Genomic DNA, 22,287 nt, shown 5'->3' on the forward strand with positions numbered 1-22,287 from the left:
AGATGAAACTATATTTTATTTATTTAATTTTCTGCTAAATGACTTAGAGGTGAAGATGTGTAGGTTTCGTAGTGTAGAAGACAAAACATGGTATGCCAGATTGATTTTCTGATGTGGATTTTTCCCTCAAATGCAGATTTCCATACACATTCAAAAGTTAGGATATAAATGGAAGGGACAGGAAGCCAGCCTGAGCATTATTGGACCTCAGAGGACAAGTGCAAGCCTCGCAGAAACAGCAGGTTACAGAAGAAGGTTGGCACTGGGTCAGAAATAACTTAAATCAGAGGGAGTTTATCATTAAAGCTTAGGTATACTTCTTTGTTTCCAAATATCTTGGAGACTCACATTATTTATTTTATTTTATTTTATTTTATTATTTTATTTAATTATTTTATGTATGTATGTATTTATGAAAGAGAGAGAGAGAAGGAAAGAGAGTGCACAAGCAGGGGCAAGGGGCAGAGGGAGAGGACAGAGAGAATCTTAAGCAGCTTCCATAGTCAGCATGTGGCCTGATATAGGGCTCTTCTTAGAACTGCGAGATCATGACCTGAGCTGAAACCAAGAGTCAGATGCTTAACCAACTGAGCCACTCAGGTGCCCCTCACTTTCTTTTATTCTAGATACAATCTCTTTGGCTTTCAGGCATCATCTTCATTTTATCATATTGTTTGGCTTTACTGAGGTCCCACAAGGGAATCATGCTATAAGAATACAATCACACTCTCCTTAGCATTAAAGGAGTATCTTTGAGCAACAAACCTTAATACTTAAACCTTTCCTTCCATCCCATCTCTCAAAATCCACACAGCTGAGAAATCACATGTAAATCCATTAGTAACACTGCTTCAAAAGTAGCAGTTCTTCTTAACAGGGATGGTGGGGAGAATGGAGTTACTACTCATCCTGATCTGTGTGCACTGAAGTCTCAGCAAGATATGAGCAGAGTCAGAAAGTATTCCAGTTGATTCTATATCTTAGAGAAATGAGCATCATCATCTGCTTCCCCAAGCTCCCTGTTGAGAAACTTTTTTCTGGAAGCTGTATAGTTCCAGCCTGGTATGGTGCATCTTATCAACAGCCAGACTAACCATAAGTTTAGGCCAATGACAACCATGGGTATCAGGACAAAGGAAAGAAATTAAATACCCAATGTTTGATAACTAGAAAGGAGAAAGGAGGGAGAAAAGGAAGGAAGGACGGACGGACACAGTTAATTAATAAAAAATTAGAACTCTAACATTCTCCAAGATAGATCACATGTTGGACTACAAAAGAAGTCTCAATAAATTTAAGATTGTAATCACATAATATATTCTTTCCATCCATAATACTATGAAGCTAGAAAGCAATCACAAGGGTAAAAAAAAGCACTGGGTGGCTCAGCCATTAAGCGTCTGCCTTTCAGCTCAGGTCATGATCCCAGGATCCTGGGATTGAGCCCCGCATCGGGCTCCCTGCTCAGTGGGAAGCCTGCTTCTCCCTCTCCCACTTCTCTTGCTTGTGTTCCCTCTCTTGCTGTCTCTCTCTGCCAAATAAATAAATAAAATCTTAAAAAAAAAAGGGGGGGGGGAAAGAAAATGACAAACACATAGAGGCTAAACAACATGCTACTAAACAGCCAATGGGTCAATGAAGAAATCAAAAAGGAAGTTAAAGAATAGATGGAGACAAAACCCAAAATCTTTGGGACACAATGAAAGCAGTTCCAAGAGGGAAATTTATAGCAATAAGGGCATACCTTAAGAAACAAGAAAGATCAAAAACAACCAACCAATCAACCAACCAAACAAACAAAACACACCTAACTATATACCTACTATATACCTAGAGGAACTAGAGAAAGAAAAAAAAGTGGAGCCCCAGATGAGTAGAAGGAAGAAAATTATATCAATCAGAGCAGAAATAAATGAAATAGAGACAAAAACAAAAACAAAATAAATAATAGAAAAGATGAATGAAACCAATACCTAGTTCTTTGAAAAGGTAGCATAAACCATTAGCTAGACTCACCAAGAAAAAGAGAGAGGAACCAAATAAATAAAATCAAAAATGAAATAACAAAGTAATAACCAACATCACAGAAATACAAAGGATTATATGAAAATAATATGCCAATAAATTGGACAAACTATAAGAAATGAATAAACTTCTAAAAACACATAATCCTCCAAAACTGAATCAGAAAGAAGTAGAAAATCTGAACAGACCAATTACTAGTAATGAAATTGAATCAGTAATCAAAAAGTTCCCAAGAAACAAAAGTCCAGGACCAGAGAGATTCACAGGTAAATTCTATTAAACATTTAAAGAAAAATTAAAACCTATTTTTCTTAAACTATTCCAAAAAAATAGAAGAATGAAAGCTTCCAAATACATTCTACAAGGCCAGTATCATCCTGATACCATAGTCAGACAAAGACACTACGGAAAAAGAAAACTATAGGGCAATATCCCTGATGAACATAGATGAAAAAATCCTCAAAAAAATATTAGCAAACTACATTCAACAATACATTAAAAGTGTCATTATGCATGATTAAGTGGAATTTATCCCAGGGATGCAAGTTTGGTTCAATATTCACAAATTAATGTGATACACCATACCAACAAAATATAGGCTAAAAATCATATAATTATCTCAACAGATGTAGAATAAGCATTTGACAAAATTCAACACCTATTCATGATAAAAAAATAAAACCCTCAACAAAGAGGGTTTAGAGAGGATATAACTCAACATAGTAAAGGCCATATAGGAAAAGCCCATAGCTACAACCAGACTGAAAACTGGAGCTCCGGAAAGCATGCAAACCACATTGCAACAGGGAGCTTGGGAGCATGTGGGAACCGGGGGCAGCTGGTGGTGATAGAAGCACAAAGGGCAGAGATGTGCCAGCCCTGGGAGCAAGGACTGGGAAAACGGCTCTAGGGCGTACATCCCGGGACGCTGCAGGGTTTTTAGCAGCCCCAACAGAAACAGAGTTAGAGTGGCCAGGAGCGCTCAGTGAAGAGCAGACTGTGATCTCTATGTTCTGAGACAGAGGCTTAGATAGGTCACTGCTGCTCTGACTCTCAGAAGAATCACAGAAAGCCACCAGGGAAAGCCATCAGAGAACAAAAGCATGGAAAAACCGGTTCGCACTGTGCCCATCCCCCACCCCCACAGGTGAGAGGGCAACTCTACCCAAACAGGGTTGCCTGAGTATCAGCTCAGCAGACCCCCCCACCCCAAGAAGGCAGGCTGAAGAAACAAGAAGCCTACATCCCTAAGGTCCCTATAAAACAAGTGCTCCTGGCTTGCATCCTGGTAAGTAATTTGGGCTCTATACATCCCCACAACCACACCTCATCAGAATGACAAGGAGGAGGAACTCCCAACAAAGGAAAGAAACAGAGACTGTGGCCTTTGCCATAGAACTAATGGATATGGGTATAACCAAATTGTCAGAAATGGAGCTCAGAGTAACAATGGTCAAGATGATGTGTAGGCTTGAGAAAAATATTAACAAACATATTAACGAGAACATAGATTCTCTAAGGGCGGAAATGAGAGTGAATCTGGCAGAAATTAAGAATGCTATGAATCAAATGCAGTCTAACCGGATGCTCTGATGGCCGGAGTAAATGAGGCAGAAGAACAAATTAGTGAGATGATAAAAAAGAAGGAAAAAGAGGGAACATGGCTTAAAAAAATCCAATTTCAAGAAATTAGAATACGGGAGATTACTGACTCAATGAAATATTCCAATGTCAGAATCATCGGCATCCCCAAGGGGGTGGAGAAAGAGAGAGGTCTGGAAGAGATATTTGAACAAATTGTAGCTGAGAACTTCCCTAATCTGGCAAAGTAAACAAGCATTCCTGTCCAAGAGGCAGAGAGGACCCCTCCCAAGATCAATGAGAACAGACCAACACCATGTCACATAATAGTACAATCTGCAAATCTTAGATCCAAGGAAAAATTCTTCAAAGTGGCCAGGGGGAAGAGAATCCTCACCTACATATTCTGAGGAACATCAGAATAACGTCAGACCTGTCTAGAGAGACCTGGCAAGACATATTGAGAGCACTAAGTGAGAAGAACATGTAGCCAAGGATTCTTTATCCAGCAAGGCTGTCATTCAGAATGGATGGAGATATAAGGACCTTCCAAGACCAGCAGAAACTGAAAGAATATGTGACCACCAAGCCAGCCCTACAAGAAATATTAAGGGGGGTTCTATAAAAAGACCCCAAGAGTGATACATAACAGAGCAGAACAGAAATTTACAATCTATAGAAACAAAGACTTCACAGGCAACATGACATCATTAAAATCGTATCTCTCAATAATCACTCTCAATGTGAATGGCCTAAATGCTCCCATAAATGCCACAGGGTTGCAGATTGGACAAAAAGACATGACCCATCCATTCTCTGTCTACAAGAGACTCATTTTAAACATAAAGATACATCCAGACTGAAAGTGAAGGGATGGAGAACCATTTTTCATGCCAATGGACCTCAAAAGAAAGCTGGGGTAGCAATTCTCATATCAGACAGATTAGATTTTAAGCTAAAGACTGTAGTTAGAGATATAGATGGACACTATATTATTCTTAAGGGGTGTATCCAACAAGAGGATCTAACAATTATAAATATCTATGCCCCCAACAGCTAGATACACAAGTATCTAGCTAGATACACAAGTCAACTCTTAACCAGAATAAAGAGACATATAGATAACAATACATTAATAGTAGGGGACCTCAACACTCTGCTCTCAGCAACAGACAGATCATCTAAGCAGAAAATCAACAAAGAAACAAGAGCTTTGAATGACATACTGGACTAGATGGACCTCATAGATATGTACAGAACACTACACCCTAGAACAACAGAATACTCATTCTTTTTGAATGCACATGGAACTTTCTCCAGAATAGACCATATGCTGGTTCACAAAACAGGTCTCAACCGATACCAAAAGATTGAGATTATATCCTGCATATTATCAGACCACAATGTTTTGAAACTAGAACTCAATCACAAGGAAAAAATTGAAAGAAACTCAAACACTTGGAAACTAAGAATCATCTTGCTTAAGAAACATTGGGTAAACCAGGGAATTAAAAAAGAACCTAAGTAATTTATGGAAACCAATGAGAACAAAAACATATTGGTCCAAAACCTATGGGACACTGCAAAGGCGGTCCTAAGGGGAAAATATAGCCATCCAAGCCTCACTCAAAGGAATAGAGCAATCTAAAATGCAGTCTTTATATTCTCACTTTAAGAAGCTGGAGTTGGAACAGAAGAATACGCCTAACCCATGCATGAGAAGGCAGTTGATCAAGATTAGAGCAGAGATCAATGAATTAGAAACCAGAAGCACAGTAGAGCAGATCAACAAAACTAGAAGCTGGTTCTTTTAAAGAATAAATAAGATCGATTAGCCACTGGCCAGACTTATTCAAAAGAATAGAGACAGGACCCAAATTAATAAAATTATGAATGAAAGGGAAGAGATCACTACCAACACCAAGGAAATAGAAACAATCATTAGAAACTATAATCAACAACTATATGCCAATAAATTAAACAACTTGGAAGAAATGGACGCCTTCCTGGAAACCTATGAACTACCAAGACAGAAACCAGAAGAAATTGATTATCTAAACAGACTGATTAATCATGAAGAGATTGAAGCAGTGATCAAAAACCTCCCAAAAACAAGATTCCAGGGCCTGACGGATTCCCTGGGGAATTCTACCAAAGAAGAAATAATATCTATTCTCCTGAAGCTGTTTCAAAGAAGAAATAATATCTATTCTCCTGAAGCTGTTTCAAAAAATAGAAACAGAAGGAAAACTACCAAACTCATTCGATGAGGCCAGTATTACCTTGATCCCCAAACCAGCCGAAGACCTCATCAAAAAGAAGAATTAAAGATCGATATCCCTAATGAATATGGAAGCTAAAATTCTCAACAAGAGCCTAGCTAATAGGATCCAACAGTACATTAAAAGGATCATCCATCATGACCAAGTGGGATTCATCCCTGGGAGGCAAGAGTGGTTCAACATTCGCAAATCGATCAGTGTGATAGATCACATTAATAAGAGAAGAGTCAAGAACAATACGATCCTCTCAATTGATGCAGAAAAAGCATTTGACAAAATACAGCATCCCTTCCTGATATTTACCTTCAGAGTATAGGCATAGAGGGTACATTCCTCAATTTCATAAAAACCATCTATGAAAAGCCTCCAGCGAATATCATTCTCAATGGGGAAAAGCTGAGGACCTTTCCCTTAAGATCAGGAACACGACAAGGATGCCCACTCTTGCCATTATTGTTCAACATAGTACTAAAAGTCCTAGCAACAGCAATCGGACAACAAAAAAGAATAAAAGGTATTCAAATTGTCAAAGAAGAAGTCAAACTCTCTCTCTTCGCAGATGACATGATACTTTATATGGAAAACCTAAAAGACTAGACCCCCAAATTACTGGAACTCATAGAACAATTCAGTAATGTGGTGGGATGCAAAATCAATGCTCAGAAAGCAGTTGCATTTCTATACACGAACAATAAAACTGAAGAAAGAAAAATCAGGGAATTGATTCCATTTACAATAGCACCAAAAACCATAGGATATCTCGGAATAAATTTAACCAGAGAGGTAAAGGATCTCTACTCTAGAAACTACAGAACACTGATGAAAGACATTGAAGAAGACACACAAAAAGATGAAAAAACATTCCATGCTCATGGATCGGAAGAATAAACATAGTTAAAATGTCTATGCTACCCAGAGCAATCTACACTTTCAATGACATCCTGATCAAAATACCAATGGCATTTTTCAAAGAACTGGAACAAACAATCCTAAAATTTGTGTGGAACCAGAAAAGACCCCGAATCACCAAGGAAATGTTGAAAAAGAAAAACAAAGCTGGGGGCATCACATTACCTGATTTCAAGCTATACTACAAAGCTGTGATCACCAAGACAGCATGGTACTGGCACAAAACAGACACATTGACCAATGGAGCAGAATATAGACCCAGAAATGGACCCTCAACTCTATGGCAGCTAATCTTTGACAAAACAGGAAAAAACATCCAGTGGAAGAAAGACCGTCTCTTCAATAAATGGTGCTGGGAAAATTGGACAGCTATATACAGAAGAATGAAACTTGACCACTCTCTCACACCATACACAAAGATAAACTCCCAATGGATGAAAGACCTCGATGTGAGACAGGAATCCATCAAAATCCTAGAGGAGAACATAGGCTGTAAACTCTTCGACATCAGCCACAGCAACTTCTTTCATGACACATCTCCAAAGGCAAGAGAAATAAAAGCAAAACTGAACTTTTGGGACTTCATCAAGATAAAAAGTTTCTGCACAGCAAAGGAAACAGTCATCAAAACAAAGAGGCAGCCCACAGAATGGGAGAAGATATTTGCAAATGAAACTACAGATAAAAGGCTGGTATCCAAGATCTATAAAGAACTTCTCAAACTCAATACACAAGAAACAAATAATCAAATCAAAAAATGGGCAGAAGATATGAACAGACACTTTTCCAATGAAGACATATAAATGGCTAACAGTCACATGAAAAAATGTTCAAAATCATTAGCCATCAGGGAAATTGAAATCAAAACCACATTGAGATACCACCTTATACCAGGTAGAATGGTAAAAAGTGGCAAGGCAAGAAACAACAATTGTTGGAGAGGATGTGGGGAAAGGGGAACCCTCTTATGCTGTTGGTGGGAATGCAAGTTAGTACAGCTACTTTGGAAAACAGTGTGGAGGTCCCTTAAAAAGTTAAAAATAGAGCTACCCTATGACCCAGCAATCACACTACCGGGTGTTTACCCCAAAGATACAGATGTAGTGAAGAGAAGGGCCATATGAACTCCAATGTTCATAGCAGCATTGTCCACAATAGCTAAACTGTGGAAGGAGCCGAGATGCCCTTCAACAGATGAACGGATTAAGAAGATGCGGTCCATATATACAATGGAATATTACTCAGCCATCAGAAAGAATGATTACACAACATTTGCAGCAACATGGACGAGACTGGAGGAGATAATGCTAAGTGAAGTAAGTCAAGCAGAGAAAGACAGTTATCATATGGTTTCACTCATTTATGGAACATAAGGAATAGCAGGGAGATTGGTAGGAGAAGGAAGGGAAGAATGAAGGGGGGTAAACAGAAAGGGAATGAACCACGAGAGACTATGGACTCTGGAAAACAAACTGAGGGTTTCAGAGGGGAGGGGGGCATGGGGATAGGGAGGTGATGGGTATTAAGGAGGGCACGTATTACATGGAGCACTGGGTGTTATATGCAAACAGTGAATCATTGAACACCACATCAAAAACTAATGAAGTACTGTATGGTGACTAACGTAACATAATAAAAAATTAAAAAAATTAAGAAGCCCATAGCTAACATCATACTCAATGGTGAAAAGCTAAGAGCTTTTCCTCTAAAATTACGAGTAAGACTGGGATGTCAACTCTGACCATGATTACTTAAAATACTACTAGAGGGACACCTGGGTGGTTCAGTAGGTTAAATATCTGCCTTCGGCTCAGGTCATGATTCCAGGGTCCTGGGATCAATCACAGTTTAAAAAAATAAAATAATACTAGAAATCCTAGCAACAGCAATCAGACACACAAAAAAAGTGGAACGCATCTGAATTGGTAAGGAAGAAGTTAAACTGTCACTATTTGTAGAAAACATGGTACTGTAAGTAGAAAACCCTAACCACTCCACAAAAAAAAAAATAAGTATTGAATTAATTCAGTAAAGTTGCTGGATATAAAATTAATATGCATGAATTTGTTGTGTTTCTATACACTGATAATGAAGTAGCAGAAAGAGAAATTAAGAAAAAATATTCCATTTACAATTGCACTAAAAAGAGTAAAATACCTAGGAATAATCTTAACCAAGGAGCTGAAATACCTGTACTCTGAAAACCATTAAACACCGATGAAAGAAACTGAAGATGATACAAATGGATGTATATTCCATGCTCATCATTTGGAAGAATTAATATTGTTAAAATGTCCATACTACCCAAAGCAATCTTACAAATTTAGTACAATCCCTAATCAAATACCAACAACATTTTTCATAAAACTAGAAAAAATGATCCTAAAATTTTCATGGAACCACAAAAGAATCCTACTAGCCAAAGCAATCTTAAGAACAAAGCTGGAAGCATCACAATCCCAGACTTCAAGATATACTACAAATCTGTAGGAATCAAAACAGCATAGTACTGGCACAAAAAATGGATACACAGATAAATGGAAGAACATAGAGAACAGAAATAAACCCATACTTTTATGTCACTAATCTGTGACAAAGGAGGCAAAAGTATACAATTGAAAAAAAAGGCATTCTCTTCAATAATCAATGCTGGGAAAACTGGCCAGCTACATGCAAAAGAATGAAACTGGACTACTTTATTACAGCATACACAAAAATAAACTCAAAATGGATTAAAGAACTAATGTGAGACCTAAAACTATAAAACTATTAGAAGAAAACATAGTAATTTTTTTTTGACACTGGCCTTAGCAAGATTTTTCTCAATATGTCTACTTAGTCAAGGGAAACAAAAGCAAAAATAAACTACTGGGACTACATAAAAAAAAAAAGTTTTTTTCACAGCAAAGAAAACCACCAAAAAAACAAAAAGGCAACCTATAAGTGGGAGAAGATATTTGTAAATGATAAATCCAATAAGGGTTAATATCCAAAATAAATAACTTATACAACTCAACACCAAAAACATCATTATCATCATCTGATTAAAAATAGAAGACTTGAATAGACATTTTTCTTACGAAGACATATAGATGACCAACAGACATATGAAAACATGCTCAACATCACTAATCATCAAAGAATCGCAAATCAAAACCAAAATGAACTATTACCTTACCCTATCAGAATGTCTAGCAAAGACAAGAAATAATAAGTGTTAGCAAGGATGTGGAAAAAAGGGAACCCTCATGCACTGTTTGTAGGAATGTAAATTGGTATAGCCACTGTGGAAAATAGTATGGAGGTTCCTCAAAAAGTTAAAAATAGAAATCCCATAAGACCCAGTAATTCCACTACTGGGTATTTACCCAAAGAAAACAAAACACTAATTCAAAAAGACATATGCACCCCTATGTTTATTGCAGCATTCTTTACAATAGCCATGATATAGAAGCAACTCAAGTGTCCTTCTACAGATGATGGATAAAGGAGAAATAGTACACACACACACACACACACACACACACACACAGAGGAATATTAGTCATAAAAAGAATGAGATCTTGTCTCTATGAAAACACGAACTGATCTAGAAGATACCACACTCAGTGAAATAAGTCAGACAAAGATAAATACCATATGATTTCACTTCGATGTAGAATTGAAAAAAAAAAGAATAAATGAACAAAAAGCAGAAACAGACCCATAAATACAGAAAACAAACTGATGGTTGCCAGATGGCCAAAGTAGGTGAGGGGGAGTGAGAGATATGGGCTTCCCGTAATGGAATAAGTCATGGGAATAAAAGTTACAGCATAGGAAGTATAATCAATGGTATTGCAATAGCATTGTATGGTGACAGACAGTAGCTCACTTGTGGTGAGCATAGCATAATATATAGACTTGTTGGATCACTACACTGTACACCTGAAACTAATGTAACACTGTATCAACTGTGCTTCAAAAAAATAGATTTCTGTTGACTTCTTTATGCATATTTTGCAGTATGACATTGTCATTATTTTGAAATAATACTATATGAGGTCAGTGTGGCAGGGGTACTTTTATAATTTTAACATTAAAAATGGTAAAGTTCTGGAGTGCCTGGCTGGTTCAGTCAGAAAGGCATGCGACTCTTGATCTTGGGGTTGTGAGTTCAAGGCCCATGTTGGGTGTAGAAATTACTAAAAAAGTAAAATAAAAATAAACTTAAAAAATAAAGTGGTAATTTTTTTTAAAGATTTTATTTATTTATTTGACAGATATAGACAGCCAGCGAGAAAGGGAACACAAGCAGGGGGAGTGGGAGAGGAAGAAGCAGGCTATAGCGGAGGAGCCTGATGTGGGGCTCGATCCCATAACGCCGGGATCACTCCCTGAGCCGAAGGCAGATGCTTAACCGCTATGCCTGCCTCCCAGGCGCCCCAAAGTGGTAAATTTCTTAATCTTGTTCTGCTTTGGAGTCAGAGACTCAGCCCTGATGGACTCTATTTAGATGTCTCTGTGTATTAGAACTATGATCATTCTTAGGGTCCCTCAAAAGCAGACAGGCACCTAGACACATACTCCTTTAAACGTTTTGGCATACTGAGACTTCAAATAGAAAGCTATGAGTCAACATTTCCCAGTTTGCACTGTGTAATTATAATAGGGTGGCACCCGAGAAACAGCATATAAACGAAGTGGATAGTAAAATATCATTTAAAGGGACTGGACAACACCCTATTCTCCCTCAGGTGATACACCTTTCAACTCGGTCATGACCCATGGGCCACCATGATCTGGCAGGCTGATGAGCAATCAGTTCTTAGATCCAGCGTGCTTTAAATAGGCCTTAATCTGAGAGTAGGTTCTGTCTCTTGCTGTCCTATATAAATAGAATCTGAAGAAAGGCCATTATTAAGGGGGCTGGGCAATGATCTCACCCTTCCTATTACACCAGACATTGGTATATTTTTTCCCCCTTCACTTCTGGGTACCATATTTCAGTATTTGCAGATGCTCAGTGAGGCTGAAACTCAAGTTTCAAGAACATGAAGTAAAAGAGGAATGTTCTTTTCTGGAAAACTTTAATATTTTAATCTGTTCTTTTTGTTGTTGTTGCAGCAACATTTGTACCATTTGCTTTCAAATAATTTCAGAAAAACTTATGGAAAAGCTGTAAGAATAGTACAAAAAACTGTATGATACTCTTATCTATAGTCTGCAGTTGTTAACATTTTATAATACTTGCTTCATCATCATGTGTAATATTTTTTCTGAATAATTTGGCAAAATGTTGCAGTCGAAATGCTGCATTTTCTAAGAACAAGAATATTCCCTTATATAACCACAGCTCAATTATCAAAATAATGAAACCAATAATAGCACAATCTATTATCTAATCAACAGATCTCATTCAAATTCCACTAATCTCTACAATTAATGTATTTTATTGCTATTCCAGGGTCCAATCAAGATCAGGCATTGTCTGTCAGGATTTGTCTTCCATGATATTAACATTTTTGAAAAGTATAGGACAGTTATATTTTAGAATGTCTATCAATTGGGGCTTGGCTCATGTTTCCTTGTGATAAGGTTAGTTGGCTCTTTTTTAGCAGAAATATTACAACACTGATAAAATCACGTTAGTGCACTGTATCTGGAGATGATGTTGGTTTGTCCTCTTAATGGTAATAAATTTGATTGCTTTGTTAAGGTGATGTCTGCCTGATCTCCATGAAAAGTTATTGGATTTCCCCTTGCAATTAATAAGGTGCTTTGAGACTATGTAAATTTCCTGTTTCTCAGCAAATTTTACCCAGTAGTTTGATGCTTTTTGTCTAAATCAATTATTACTGTGATGGCTGCCAAATTGTAATTTTCTAAATCAATTATTTCTTCTCTGTCAGTTAGCATTTTACTATAAAGAGGAGTTCTTTTTCTCCCATTTACGTGTTTATAATTAAGAAATCCAGATTGGGGTCCAAGACGTGCTCACTGCTTCTGAGGTGTCATGTTTCTAGAACTTTTGGGGAGACATAGCTAGAAAATAAATGCAATGTGTACACATTCACACACACACACACACACACACACACACACACACCTATTTCTATCTCCCCTATCTCTATCCCTATCATCTAGATCTATCTGTCCTAGATATCTTAAAAACCATGAATTTATACTGACACCTTCAATGCAAATCCAACACCATATGTTTAAACTTAATCTTTTCTCCTTCCATATGCTTAACTTTCTTTTTTACTTATTTGCTCAATACTAGAATACAGAAAAAGGAGTTTCAGAGACATTAACCCATACCGCTTCTACAAACAAATTTAGCAACTAGAGTTCATTATTTGTTTAAAATTTTTAAAATCTTTAGTCTGAGGGGATAGAGTGCAAACACAATGTTCAAGTGTTACCTTTTGAAATAGTTATCACACCCTCATTAAGTGTAGTTATGTAATTCATTTAAAACAAAATTAAATTTATAAGTTTGTTTGTATTAAAGATTCCCCCCACATCTTTGTTGATTTATTTACTTTTGAATTTTTTGAATACATAAAGTATCAACATGGTTCTGAAGTCAGAATTACACAAAAAGGTAGACAGAAAAGTACCAAGCCTCTACTCTAAACCCTTCTACTTCATTTTCAAATACTTTGTAAATATAATTACAAATAAGTTTCTGGTTTATCTTTCATGTAATTGCCTGTGGTATTGTTTTTTGTTTTTGAAAAAAGAAAAGCAAATACATAAATATATTTTTGTTATTTTCTCATTTTTCTTACAACATAGCTAAAATTAAATATATGTTGCATTTTTTACTTTGCTTTTGCATTTAATAATATACATTAAAAATAATTTCATTTCTCATTATTTATTGTGGCTTCATAGTCATCTATTGTGTGGGTGGACCATAGTTTATTCAACCAAACAATAGTGCAATTAATTATCCTATATATATCTATCTTCATATTGTTGGCAGTGTGTCTACAGGGCAACTGATTAGAAGTTGAATTTCTGGGTCAAACACATACATAGTTCTGATAGATTTGCCAAATTTCCCTCCATAAAAGGCTGTACCAATAATTTGCATTCCCACCTGCAATGTATGGGAGTGCTTACTTCCCCACAGTCTTGCCAACAGAAGGTGTTGTTAAAATTTATTTTTTGCAGTCTAAAAAGTGAGAAATGATATCTTGGTGTGGTTTAAATTTGCATGTTCTTATTATGAGTGAAACTGAACATCTTTCCCATATTTAGGAGTCATTTTGGATTTTTTAAATGAATTATTTGTTCATTTCTTTGCCCAATTATTAGGTTATAAACCCAATTATAAGGTTTGGGTCTTTTCCAATTTTCTAAATTTTAAAGAAAGCATTATATATAGTGATGGCAATAGATATATTTGTAGAATGTATCACAGATAAAGGGCTAATATTCCATATGCACTGATTAATACTGTATTAATATATATGGAATATTGCCATACTCTCATATTCCTCAGTGTTGCTCTGGATCATAATGTCATAGAAAAGGGGATAGCAGAATCATGAGATTGTTCTCTTTTCTCCCTAAAAATAAATGTTCTTTTCCTCTTTTCTTCCTAACCAAACTCTGTCTACACTCTCTTATATCTCACTGTCTCCACAAAGAATTGTCTCTTGCTCACTCCTTAGACAATTTGTCCTTAGACCTACTGCCTGGGAATGAGGCCCCCAACCCTTCTGTAAATGAGTTTAGTTTCATTTGAATTTGAAATTTCAGAGTGCAATGTACTCGGCATGGTCAAAAAGGAATAACATGGGTTTGGTGTTCAAAGTCCATGTGACCCTATGAATTTCTTGCCTCATGGAGAGAAGCATTGGCTAAAGAAGGACCAGAGAGGTCCTGTAAAGTAGAAAGCTTGTCCTTGTTGAGTCTAAGGGCAATAATGTTAAAAAGTAAAGCAGGGGCGCCTGGGTGGCTCAGTCAGTTAAGCATCTGACTCCTGATTTTGGCTCAGGTCATGATCTCAGGATTGTGAGATCCAGCCTTGGGTTGGGCACCCTGCTGGGTATGGAACCATGATAAGTTTCTTTCTTTCCTTCTCCCCTGCCCCTCCCCCCTTCTCTCCACCTTTCCCTCTCAAAGAAAAAAAAAAAGTAAAGCAAAAATTTTTTGGCCCATCAAATTTGTATGTTGTATGTGTGTGTATGTGTGTGTGTTATGAGCCTCTAATGAGAGTGTGGATAATGAGGTTCTCATTTCATTACTAGTAGTAAAACTCTTTGAAAATCAGTTTGACTACATGTACATATTAACCGAGTAATTACACAAAAGTTTTAGCTTTATCATCATTGTAGAATTATACTTGATAGTCCAAAATAGAAACGTTAGAAACATTAGAAACTAACACTTAGAGATTAGCTAAGTAAATTATGATGCTTTCACCAAATAAAATATTATTTAGGCATTAAAATTGTTACTTGAAAAATATAATCCCATAGAATAATGTTTATAACATAATATTAAGTGAAAAAATGGTATACATTTTTATATAATTGTATATACAATGTCATTTAAGCTGGATTAAAATAATATTCTCATAGAAATGAAGGATAAAAATTCTGTTTCCAATCTTCTTGGGAAAAAAATTCTGGGCAATATACCAGTATTTGTGTTTGGGTGTTAAGTCCAAGGGTGAATTATTTTCCTGGTGTGCTTTTCTGAGATTCCAGAGTTTCTTTCCTGAGAATTTATTACTATTATAATGAAGAGAACTATGATAAGAAGGTCATACCCATTTATCTCTAAGGTCCTTTCCAAATCCAGCATGGAAATATTTTTATCCCTAATCAAGACCTTGCTGTGTTCTTCACTCTTCCTCCTGTTTCTGCCCCATGTGTATTAATCCAGGATCTATGGTTGATGCGTGTCTTGAAATACATGGACACTAACTAAGTTCTCAAATAAATCCTGAAATTTTGAGGCAGATTCCTGTGCCATACAGCCAATTTCCTCATAGTAAGTGTTCATTAAATGTGTCTATAATAAACTTGGAGTAAAAGTAGACTAGATCAAGACCCTTATGTAATGTAACTTTGCATTCCCTGAACTGCCAGAGATTTTGTTCCAGCTCAAAAACATATTGGATGCAGTGAGATTATCTGTTAGAAATTGCCTCACTGGCAATTTTTTGTTTGTTTGTTTGCGCCTGTTCCTCCCAGTCCTACTACTTGCTTCTGAATAAACATAGAATCAACCCCCTCCAAATTAACATTATTAAAAACTTCAGTTTCATGATACATTTGCTGGGTTAAAAACCTCCTCTGAGCTAAAGTTCTGTCATATTTAGATCTAGATGAAATCTGATATTTCTAAAACAAAGAAGGGGGTGACGCATCCTTACCTAAAAACATCGCTTGATTCTGAGAGTGGAAAGCAGCTGTGGACATAGCATGGACTTCAAAGCTGGTCAGAATTGTGTTCAAATAGAAGGTTTATCCATTACTATCTGCCCAACTCTGTGCTGGTTACTTAGCTCTTACTGAATTTCAGATTACACCTCTGCAAAATATGAATAATCTTCCTTAACCTGTAAACTTGTTGTAATACTAAATGATGTAATTTTAGAAAATACACAGTCATTCAATAAATACAAGTTTTAGTAATCATAATTGTCCAATGATATGGATTCCAATATCATAATATAAAAAGTCACCTTTGAAATGTTAATTTTTTCCACTGTGGAAGTATTATACTAACAGAGTTCACTGATGGGGAGAGCACTTGTCCAAGTATGGACTCTTGCACTGACCTATCAGCTGAAATCTCAAACATCAAGAAATGCTAAACTGGAGGAAAAAATGGTGCAATGAATTTTGGAGTTTCAAAATTACAACACTGGCATTAAGACTGAAATAAAGAAAAGATGCCTTACAGGAAAAATGACAAAAAATTAGATCTAGTTAGACTGAAGAGCCATCTTATCAATTAACCATTACTGGTTAATATGAGACATATTACCTATATTACAGTTATATATTTAGACTTACATTCTAGTTTATGGTAGAATTTTGTCCTTGCTAATCCTAAAATTGACTTACTTATACAAAATAGTCACCTCTTTGGTTTGATTTTCATATTATAAACTGTATACAAAAATAATGCCCATAGTTTTACTATGGATATTAAATAAAATCACGCTTTTAAAGCACCCAGCCAAATCCTTGGCACTTGTGGGTGCTCAATTACCCTACCCTGTCTAAAACACGCACAGCAACTCTAGAATAAAATTCCCTCCCTGAAGATAGACACTGAATGCTATAAACAACTTCAGTATACTCAGCAGGGAGAAAAATCCAAGCCAGGAAAGACAGGTTCTGATTCCAGTCTTTTTCTGCTATCTTGGCCTGAACATGGCTTCCTAGAGTTCTGATGTACATCAAGCAGGACTGTGACAATGGATCATCTCCCAGCTGCATTTTCATCCTGGAGATACTTTCAGATGCAGATAGTACCTGAGTGCTGCACAGTTAGGAAAGTATGGAGCAAAAGCAATGCTGCCTGGTTTAAGCAAAGCTTATCAGATTCTTCCAGGTCCTCAGATACAGAAACTTAGACCAATCTGAGATCATGGCTCCCTAGATGCCTACCTGGACATTAATACCAATTTAAGGAGCTTCCTGGGAATCCCTTGAGTGCCCTTAAAACACATGTGCATGAACTGAAACAAAGAGCAGCTGTGGTCCTTATTAGTTCTGTGGCTTTACATAAGTCACTTGATTTCTCCATGTCTCATTTGGAAAACTCGAACAAAATTTTTTGTCCTGCTTACTTCAGGGTCGTATATGAGGGTTAAATGGGATAATACCTAAAAACACTGCAGGGAAAAGAAAATGCTGTGTTCTTTATAACATAAACTAGGATTATTAACTTCAGAAGCCAAGAGATTACACAAAGTCTTTTAAATAACGTTAAGAAATATGGCCTTGCAAATACACAGAATAGCAAATTAGTAGGGGCAGTGAATGAAGCTAAGACTGGTAAGGAGATAATTGACAACTTTTGGAAATCACAAGCTCTGTTTGGGATCTTCCCCTGTTGACATCCTCTGCTCCTGGTGTTGTTTGGATTTAGCTTCTGGAGACCTGAATTTATTTTCCTATCTGATGCTTTATCCTACAAGTGCCTCTAACTATATCTAGCCAGAAGAAAAGCAATAGATAGTGAAATGACAAAGAATGGAGGGGAGAGAAGTCAAAGAGGAGACAGTTCTTCTGCACAGTACTCCAAGCCAGGATGTCTACTCTTACCTTACCCATTCCCGTATTTTAGATGTTAGGAACCAGTGACCACTGAATCAAACATCATGGCTCCCATAGTGAGTGAACCGGTATTCTCTCTTTGTTTAGTGGGATCTTTACATGTTTACTGATTATTCTAAGATGATATTTATCAGTCACTGAAAGTTTCAAGGGCAAACACACTAGAAATTTGGGAAATACACAAGAAGCTACAAAATATTACTTCTTGATAGTAAGACATTTTATAATGATATTGTGTCTGGTGGGCAGGGCTGTCAGTATAACATGAAAATTAAATCCTCAACTGGCAGTGAGTTTTTATATATTGCCAAGGACAGAAACGTAGAAGACCATTAAGGAAAGCAATCTCCGCAGAAAGTGACGTGGCATAATGCTGTGGATAGCAAATGGAATCGGGAAGGAGAGCAGCCAAGCACAAAGGGACTTCTGCAAGGTAAATGGTCACAGATGCTGTTACAGGAGTGATCTAAGAAGATGGCAGGCTACATTCACAAGAAGCTATCCAAATGGAAAGAAAGTGAGTTTTTTAGAGTTGCCATGAAAGTTCTTGCCTTTGATTGTAACACAGTTCCAACAACTCTGCTATCACTACTGACCTAGTACCTGTACTGGGAAATGGATGACTCCACAGGAGTTTAAAGATTTTATTTATTTATTTGAGGGGGGGGAGAAGCAGAGGGGGAAGAAAAGGGGGAAGGAAAGGGACAAGCTGACTCTGTGCTCAGTGTGGAGCCCAATGCATCTCTATCCTAGGACCATGAGATCATGACCTGAGCCAAAACCAAGAGTGGGAGGCTTAACTGACCGAGCCACACAGGCACCCCTCTCTGCAGTTTAATTTTTTTTTTAAATAAAAGCATGATATCGGTGTGCTAAGGTCCACAGCAACAGGCCATGATTAAAGAACTATTTTCCCCGATGCACAGGTGAAGAAACTAAGGTTTAGAGAATGCATAGAACAAGCAAACTTGAAGCAAGCTAAAGTGCAAATCCAAACCACTTGAACTCCAAAGTCAATTCTCTTAATCAGCTTATTATATGTGTATAGGTCCTATTCATAGCAAGGTATGAGCCTGCAGGTAGGAACAGGAGATTGTGGAACATTGGCAAAGTTACCAACTTTTCTTCATTTTAGTTACTTTAATTTTTAAAGGAATTAGTGACAACACCTGAGGCCTGATAACACTCAGTAGTGAAGGCAAAAAAAAAAATTACCATTTTTAGCTTATATACATATTAGTGAATAATTTATTTCCAGTGCCTGAAACATTATACAAATTCAACAATTTTTACTAACCTAATTCAGTCAAGGATCTTCAAATGCTTGTTTTTAGGCATGAATGGATTAATCCCAAACAGGATAGGCACCATCCTAAGAATTGGAAAAATAAAACAAAAAAACAGAACATGGTATATTGGAAGATAAATACAATGGGGATAGTAGTGGAGACAGGGGACATATAACCCCATGTTCCGTCATCACTCTTGGCATCGAATTCTGATATCTTAGAGGAAGGAAATTAAAACTGCCAAAAATGGTTTAATGCCTTATGACTGTCAAAGATATGTGAATCACCTGTGCAAAATATCAATAAAATAAGTGTTATATTGTCTGACAAGTGTAAAAAAATCACATTGTTTTGTTCATATATTTCTTCAGCTAATTTTACTTATGTTGACTTGTTAGAAATTATGCTAGAAACATGTTAGAAATTATATTAAAAACAAAGATGAACAAGACAAATATGATTCCTCTTCTAATTGAGCTTACATTCTAATGGAAGATATACACAAGAAATAAATACAATTTTTACAATTTTAGGTATTGTGAAGTGCTATGATGTAAGCAAAGAGAATTTGGGGCAGCATTGGTTTTTCAGATAAGATTTTTACATGTTGATTTTTTGGACATGAGACTGATGGCTAGAGCACTAAAAGGATCATTACTAATTATTGGCTACATTTAGATTTCTGCTATCAAGGGGCAACCCAACATCCTTAGCTCCTTTTAAGAAAGTTCAACTTTTGTTCTTAAGATAATAGAAAATGATTTATTTTCCTAAGAGCCAGTTATTTTTAGTGCTAAAGAGTTCAAATGCAGTTCAAAATGCCAACCTGATACATTTTGACTGGGAAAATATGGCAAAGCATAATTTCTAAGAATTAATTATATCATCTGAGATACATGACAGCAGGTTTTGCTAGTATAAGAATTGTATCTGAGGGGCACCTGGGTGGCACAGCGGTTAAGCGTTTGCCTTCAGCTCAGGGCGTGATCCTGGCGTTCTGGGATCGAGCCCCACATCAGGCTCCTCCGCTATGAGCCTGCTTCTTCCTCTCTCACTCCCCCTGCTTGTGTTCCCTCTCTCGCTGGCTGTCTCTTTCTCTGTCGAATAAATAAATAAAATCTTAAAAAAAAAAAAGAATTGTATCTGAAAGAATCCACACCACAAATATAAAACAAAAAAGACCAGATTATGTTTAATAAGTACACTTATTACAAAGAGAAGGCAACTGTAGTGAAATGGAAAGAGGTACAGGATTTGGAAATAGCCAGAAAAACTTAAATCAGCTTATCTCATTAAGACTTGTTTTTCTTATCTGAAAAAGAAATGTGAGTAATAGATATTGCGAGGAAATGTTTCTTTGCTGCTTCTGATGTTTCCTTCCAATTCCAGCTTCTTTCTGGCCCTTTGTTTGTTCTGCTCCAGAAATATTAGACTTCCCTGGAATGGTAAATTTATGAAGAACACCTGGGACCTGCTCTGTTCAGCATCTCTCTTCTCATTCTGGGAAGGAGCTGTGAAAGGGGCAGCTCACCCGTGGGGAGGAACCAGTGGAGAGCTGATTGACAGGTGAGTAAGTCAGTCAGTGTTAAGAAACTTAATGATATCCTTCAAGGTCAATAATCAAGATGATAAAGCAATAATGTGCAGATCTGCTAAGATTTTTTTATTTTTCAATATGTCATATTCTTGTGTGGAAGACAAGTTGTATTTAAACTCTCAACAATAATTTGTGATTTATAGTTCTGTTGTGACAATAAATGTGATGACAAATCTGAAATTGTTGCAAAAATTCAAATCTGCATATAAACATGTACATTTTTTTATTTTTGCAATATACTTCATAATTAAAGCTTAATCTTCAAAAGTAAAAATAATAGTGAAAGCATAGGATTGAGGCTCAGAAATTTTTAAGCAACACAGGGACACTTCCAGGATGCCACAACTTCAGGTGAGGCTTGTTGTTTCTATTGATCTATGAAGGGTTCATTTCTGTCTGTCAGGTAATGGTGTCTATTATGAGTTGGATTGTGCCCTCCCTTCCACCCCAAAAAGCTACACTGAAGTCTTAACCCCTGGTACCTGTGAATGTGATCTTTTCTTTTTTTCTTTCTTTTTTTTTTTTTTTTAATAGGGTCCTTGCAGATATAATCAAGTTATGATAAAGTCATACTGGAGAAGGGTGAGCCCTCAATCCAAAATGAGTGGTGTCCTTATAAGAGAGGAGGAAAGACTCAGAGACAGGTATACACAGGAAGAAGACAGTCATGTGATGATGGAGGTAGAGATTAAAGTGGTGCATCTAAAAGCCAAGGAACACCAAGGACTGCTGGCAAACATCAGAAGTTAGAAAAGGTAAGGAAGGGTTCTCCCCTACAGAACTCAGAATACGGCCCTGTCAATACCTTGATTTCAGATTTGTAACCTCTGGAATGGTGAGACAAGAAATTACTATTGTTTTAAGACACCTGGTTGTAGTAGTTTGTCATGGAAAACCCTGAGAAACTAATATAGTCCCCACAACTAGTTACAGGAAGCCCCAGGCCTCACTCTGTGCTCCACTGAAAAAAATCATGTATCATTATTGTAAGACTTCTGTTGTACAGCCTGGTCCTCCCCAACCTTGGAGAAAACAACCAAAGCCATGCCCCAGGTCACTCCACTTTCTCATATGCTGCTGAACTCAGTTCTACTTCCAACAACTTGCCCAGAGCAACGTTGTTAAGGTAGCATTGTGCCCAGGGTTGGTGTAAATGGAGGAGTCGTGGAGGCTGAGTGGAATACGAGTATGCTTCCTCTCACATTCAGGAGAAACTGAAAGGGAATCCTATTAATAAGGTCATCATTTGTGATTTACCAAATTAATCCTGTGCATTTGAGTCTAGATTAGAGGGTCTAATGCCTGAA

At 36.9% G+C, this 22,287-nt stretch overlaps 1 long non-coding RNA gene across 1 annotated transcript in view; it reads right to left on the minus strand.

Annotated features, from left to right (window-relative positions):
- LOC130544666 (uncharacterized) overlaps window positions 1-22,287 on the minus strand; it is an 805,127-nt gene that overhangs the window by 202,756 nt on the left and 580,084 nt on the right. The gene's annotated exons all lie outside the window — the stretch shown is intronic.

Source organism: Ursus arctos, unplaced genomic scaffold (assembly GCF_023065955.2).
Source record: "Ursus arctos isolate Adak ecotype North America unplaced genomic scaffold, UrsArc2.0 scaffold_23, whole genome shotgun sequence".
NCBI lineage: Eukaryota > Metazoa > Chordata > Mammalia > Carnivora > Ursidae > Ursus > Ursus arctos.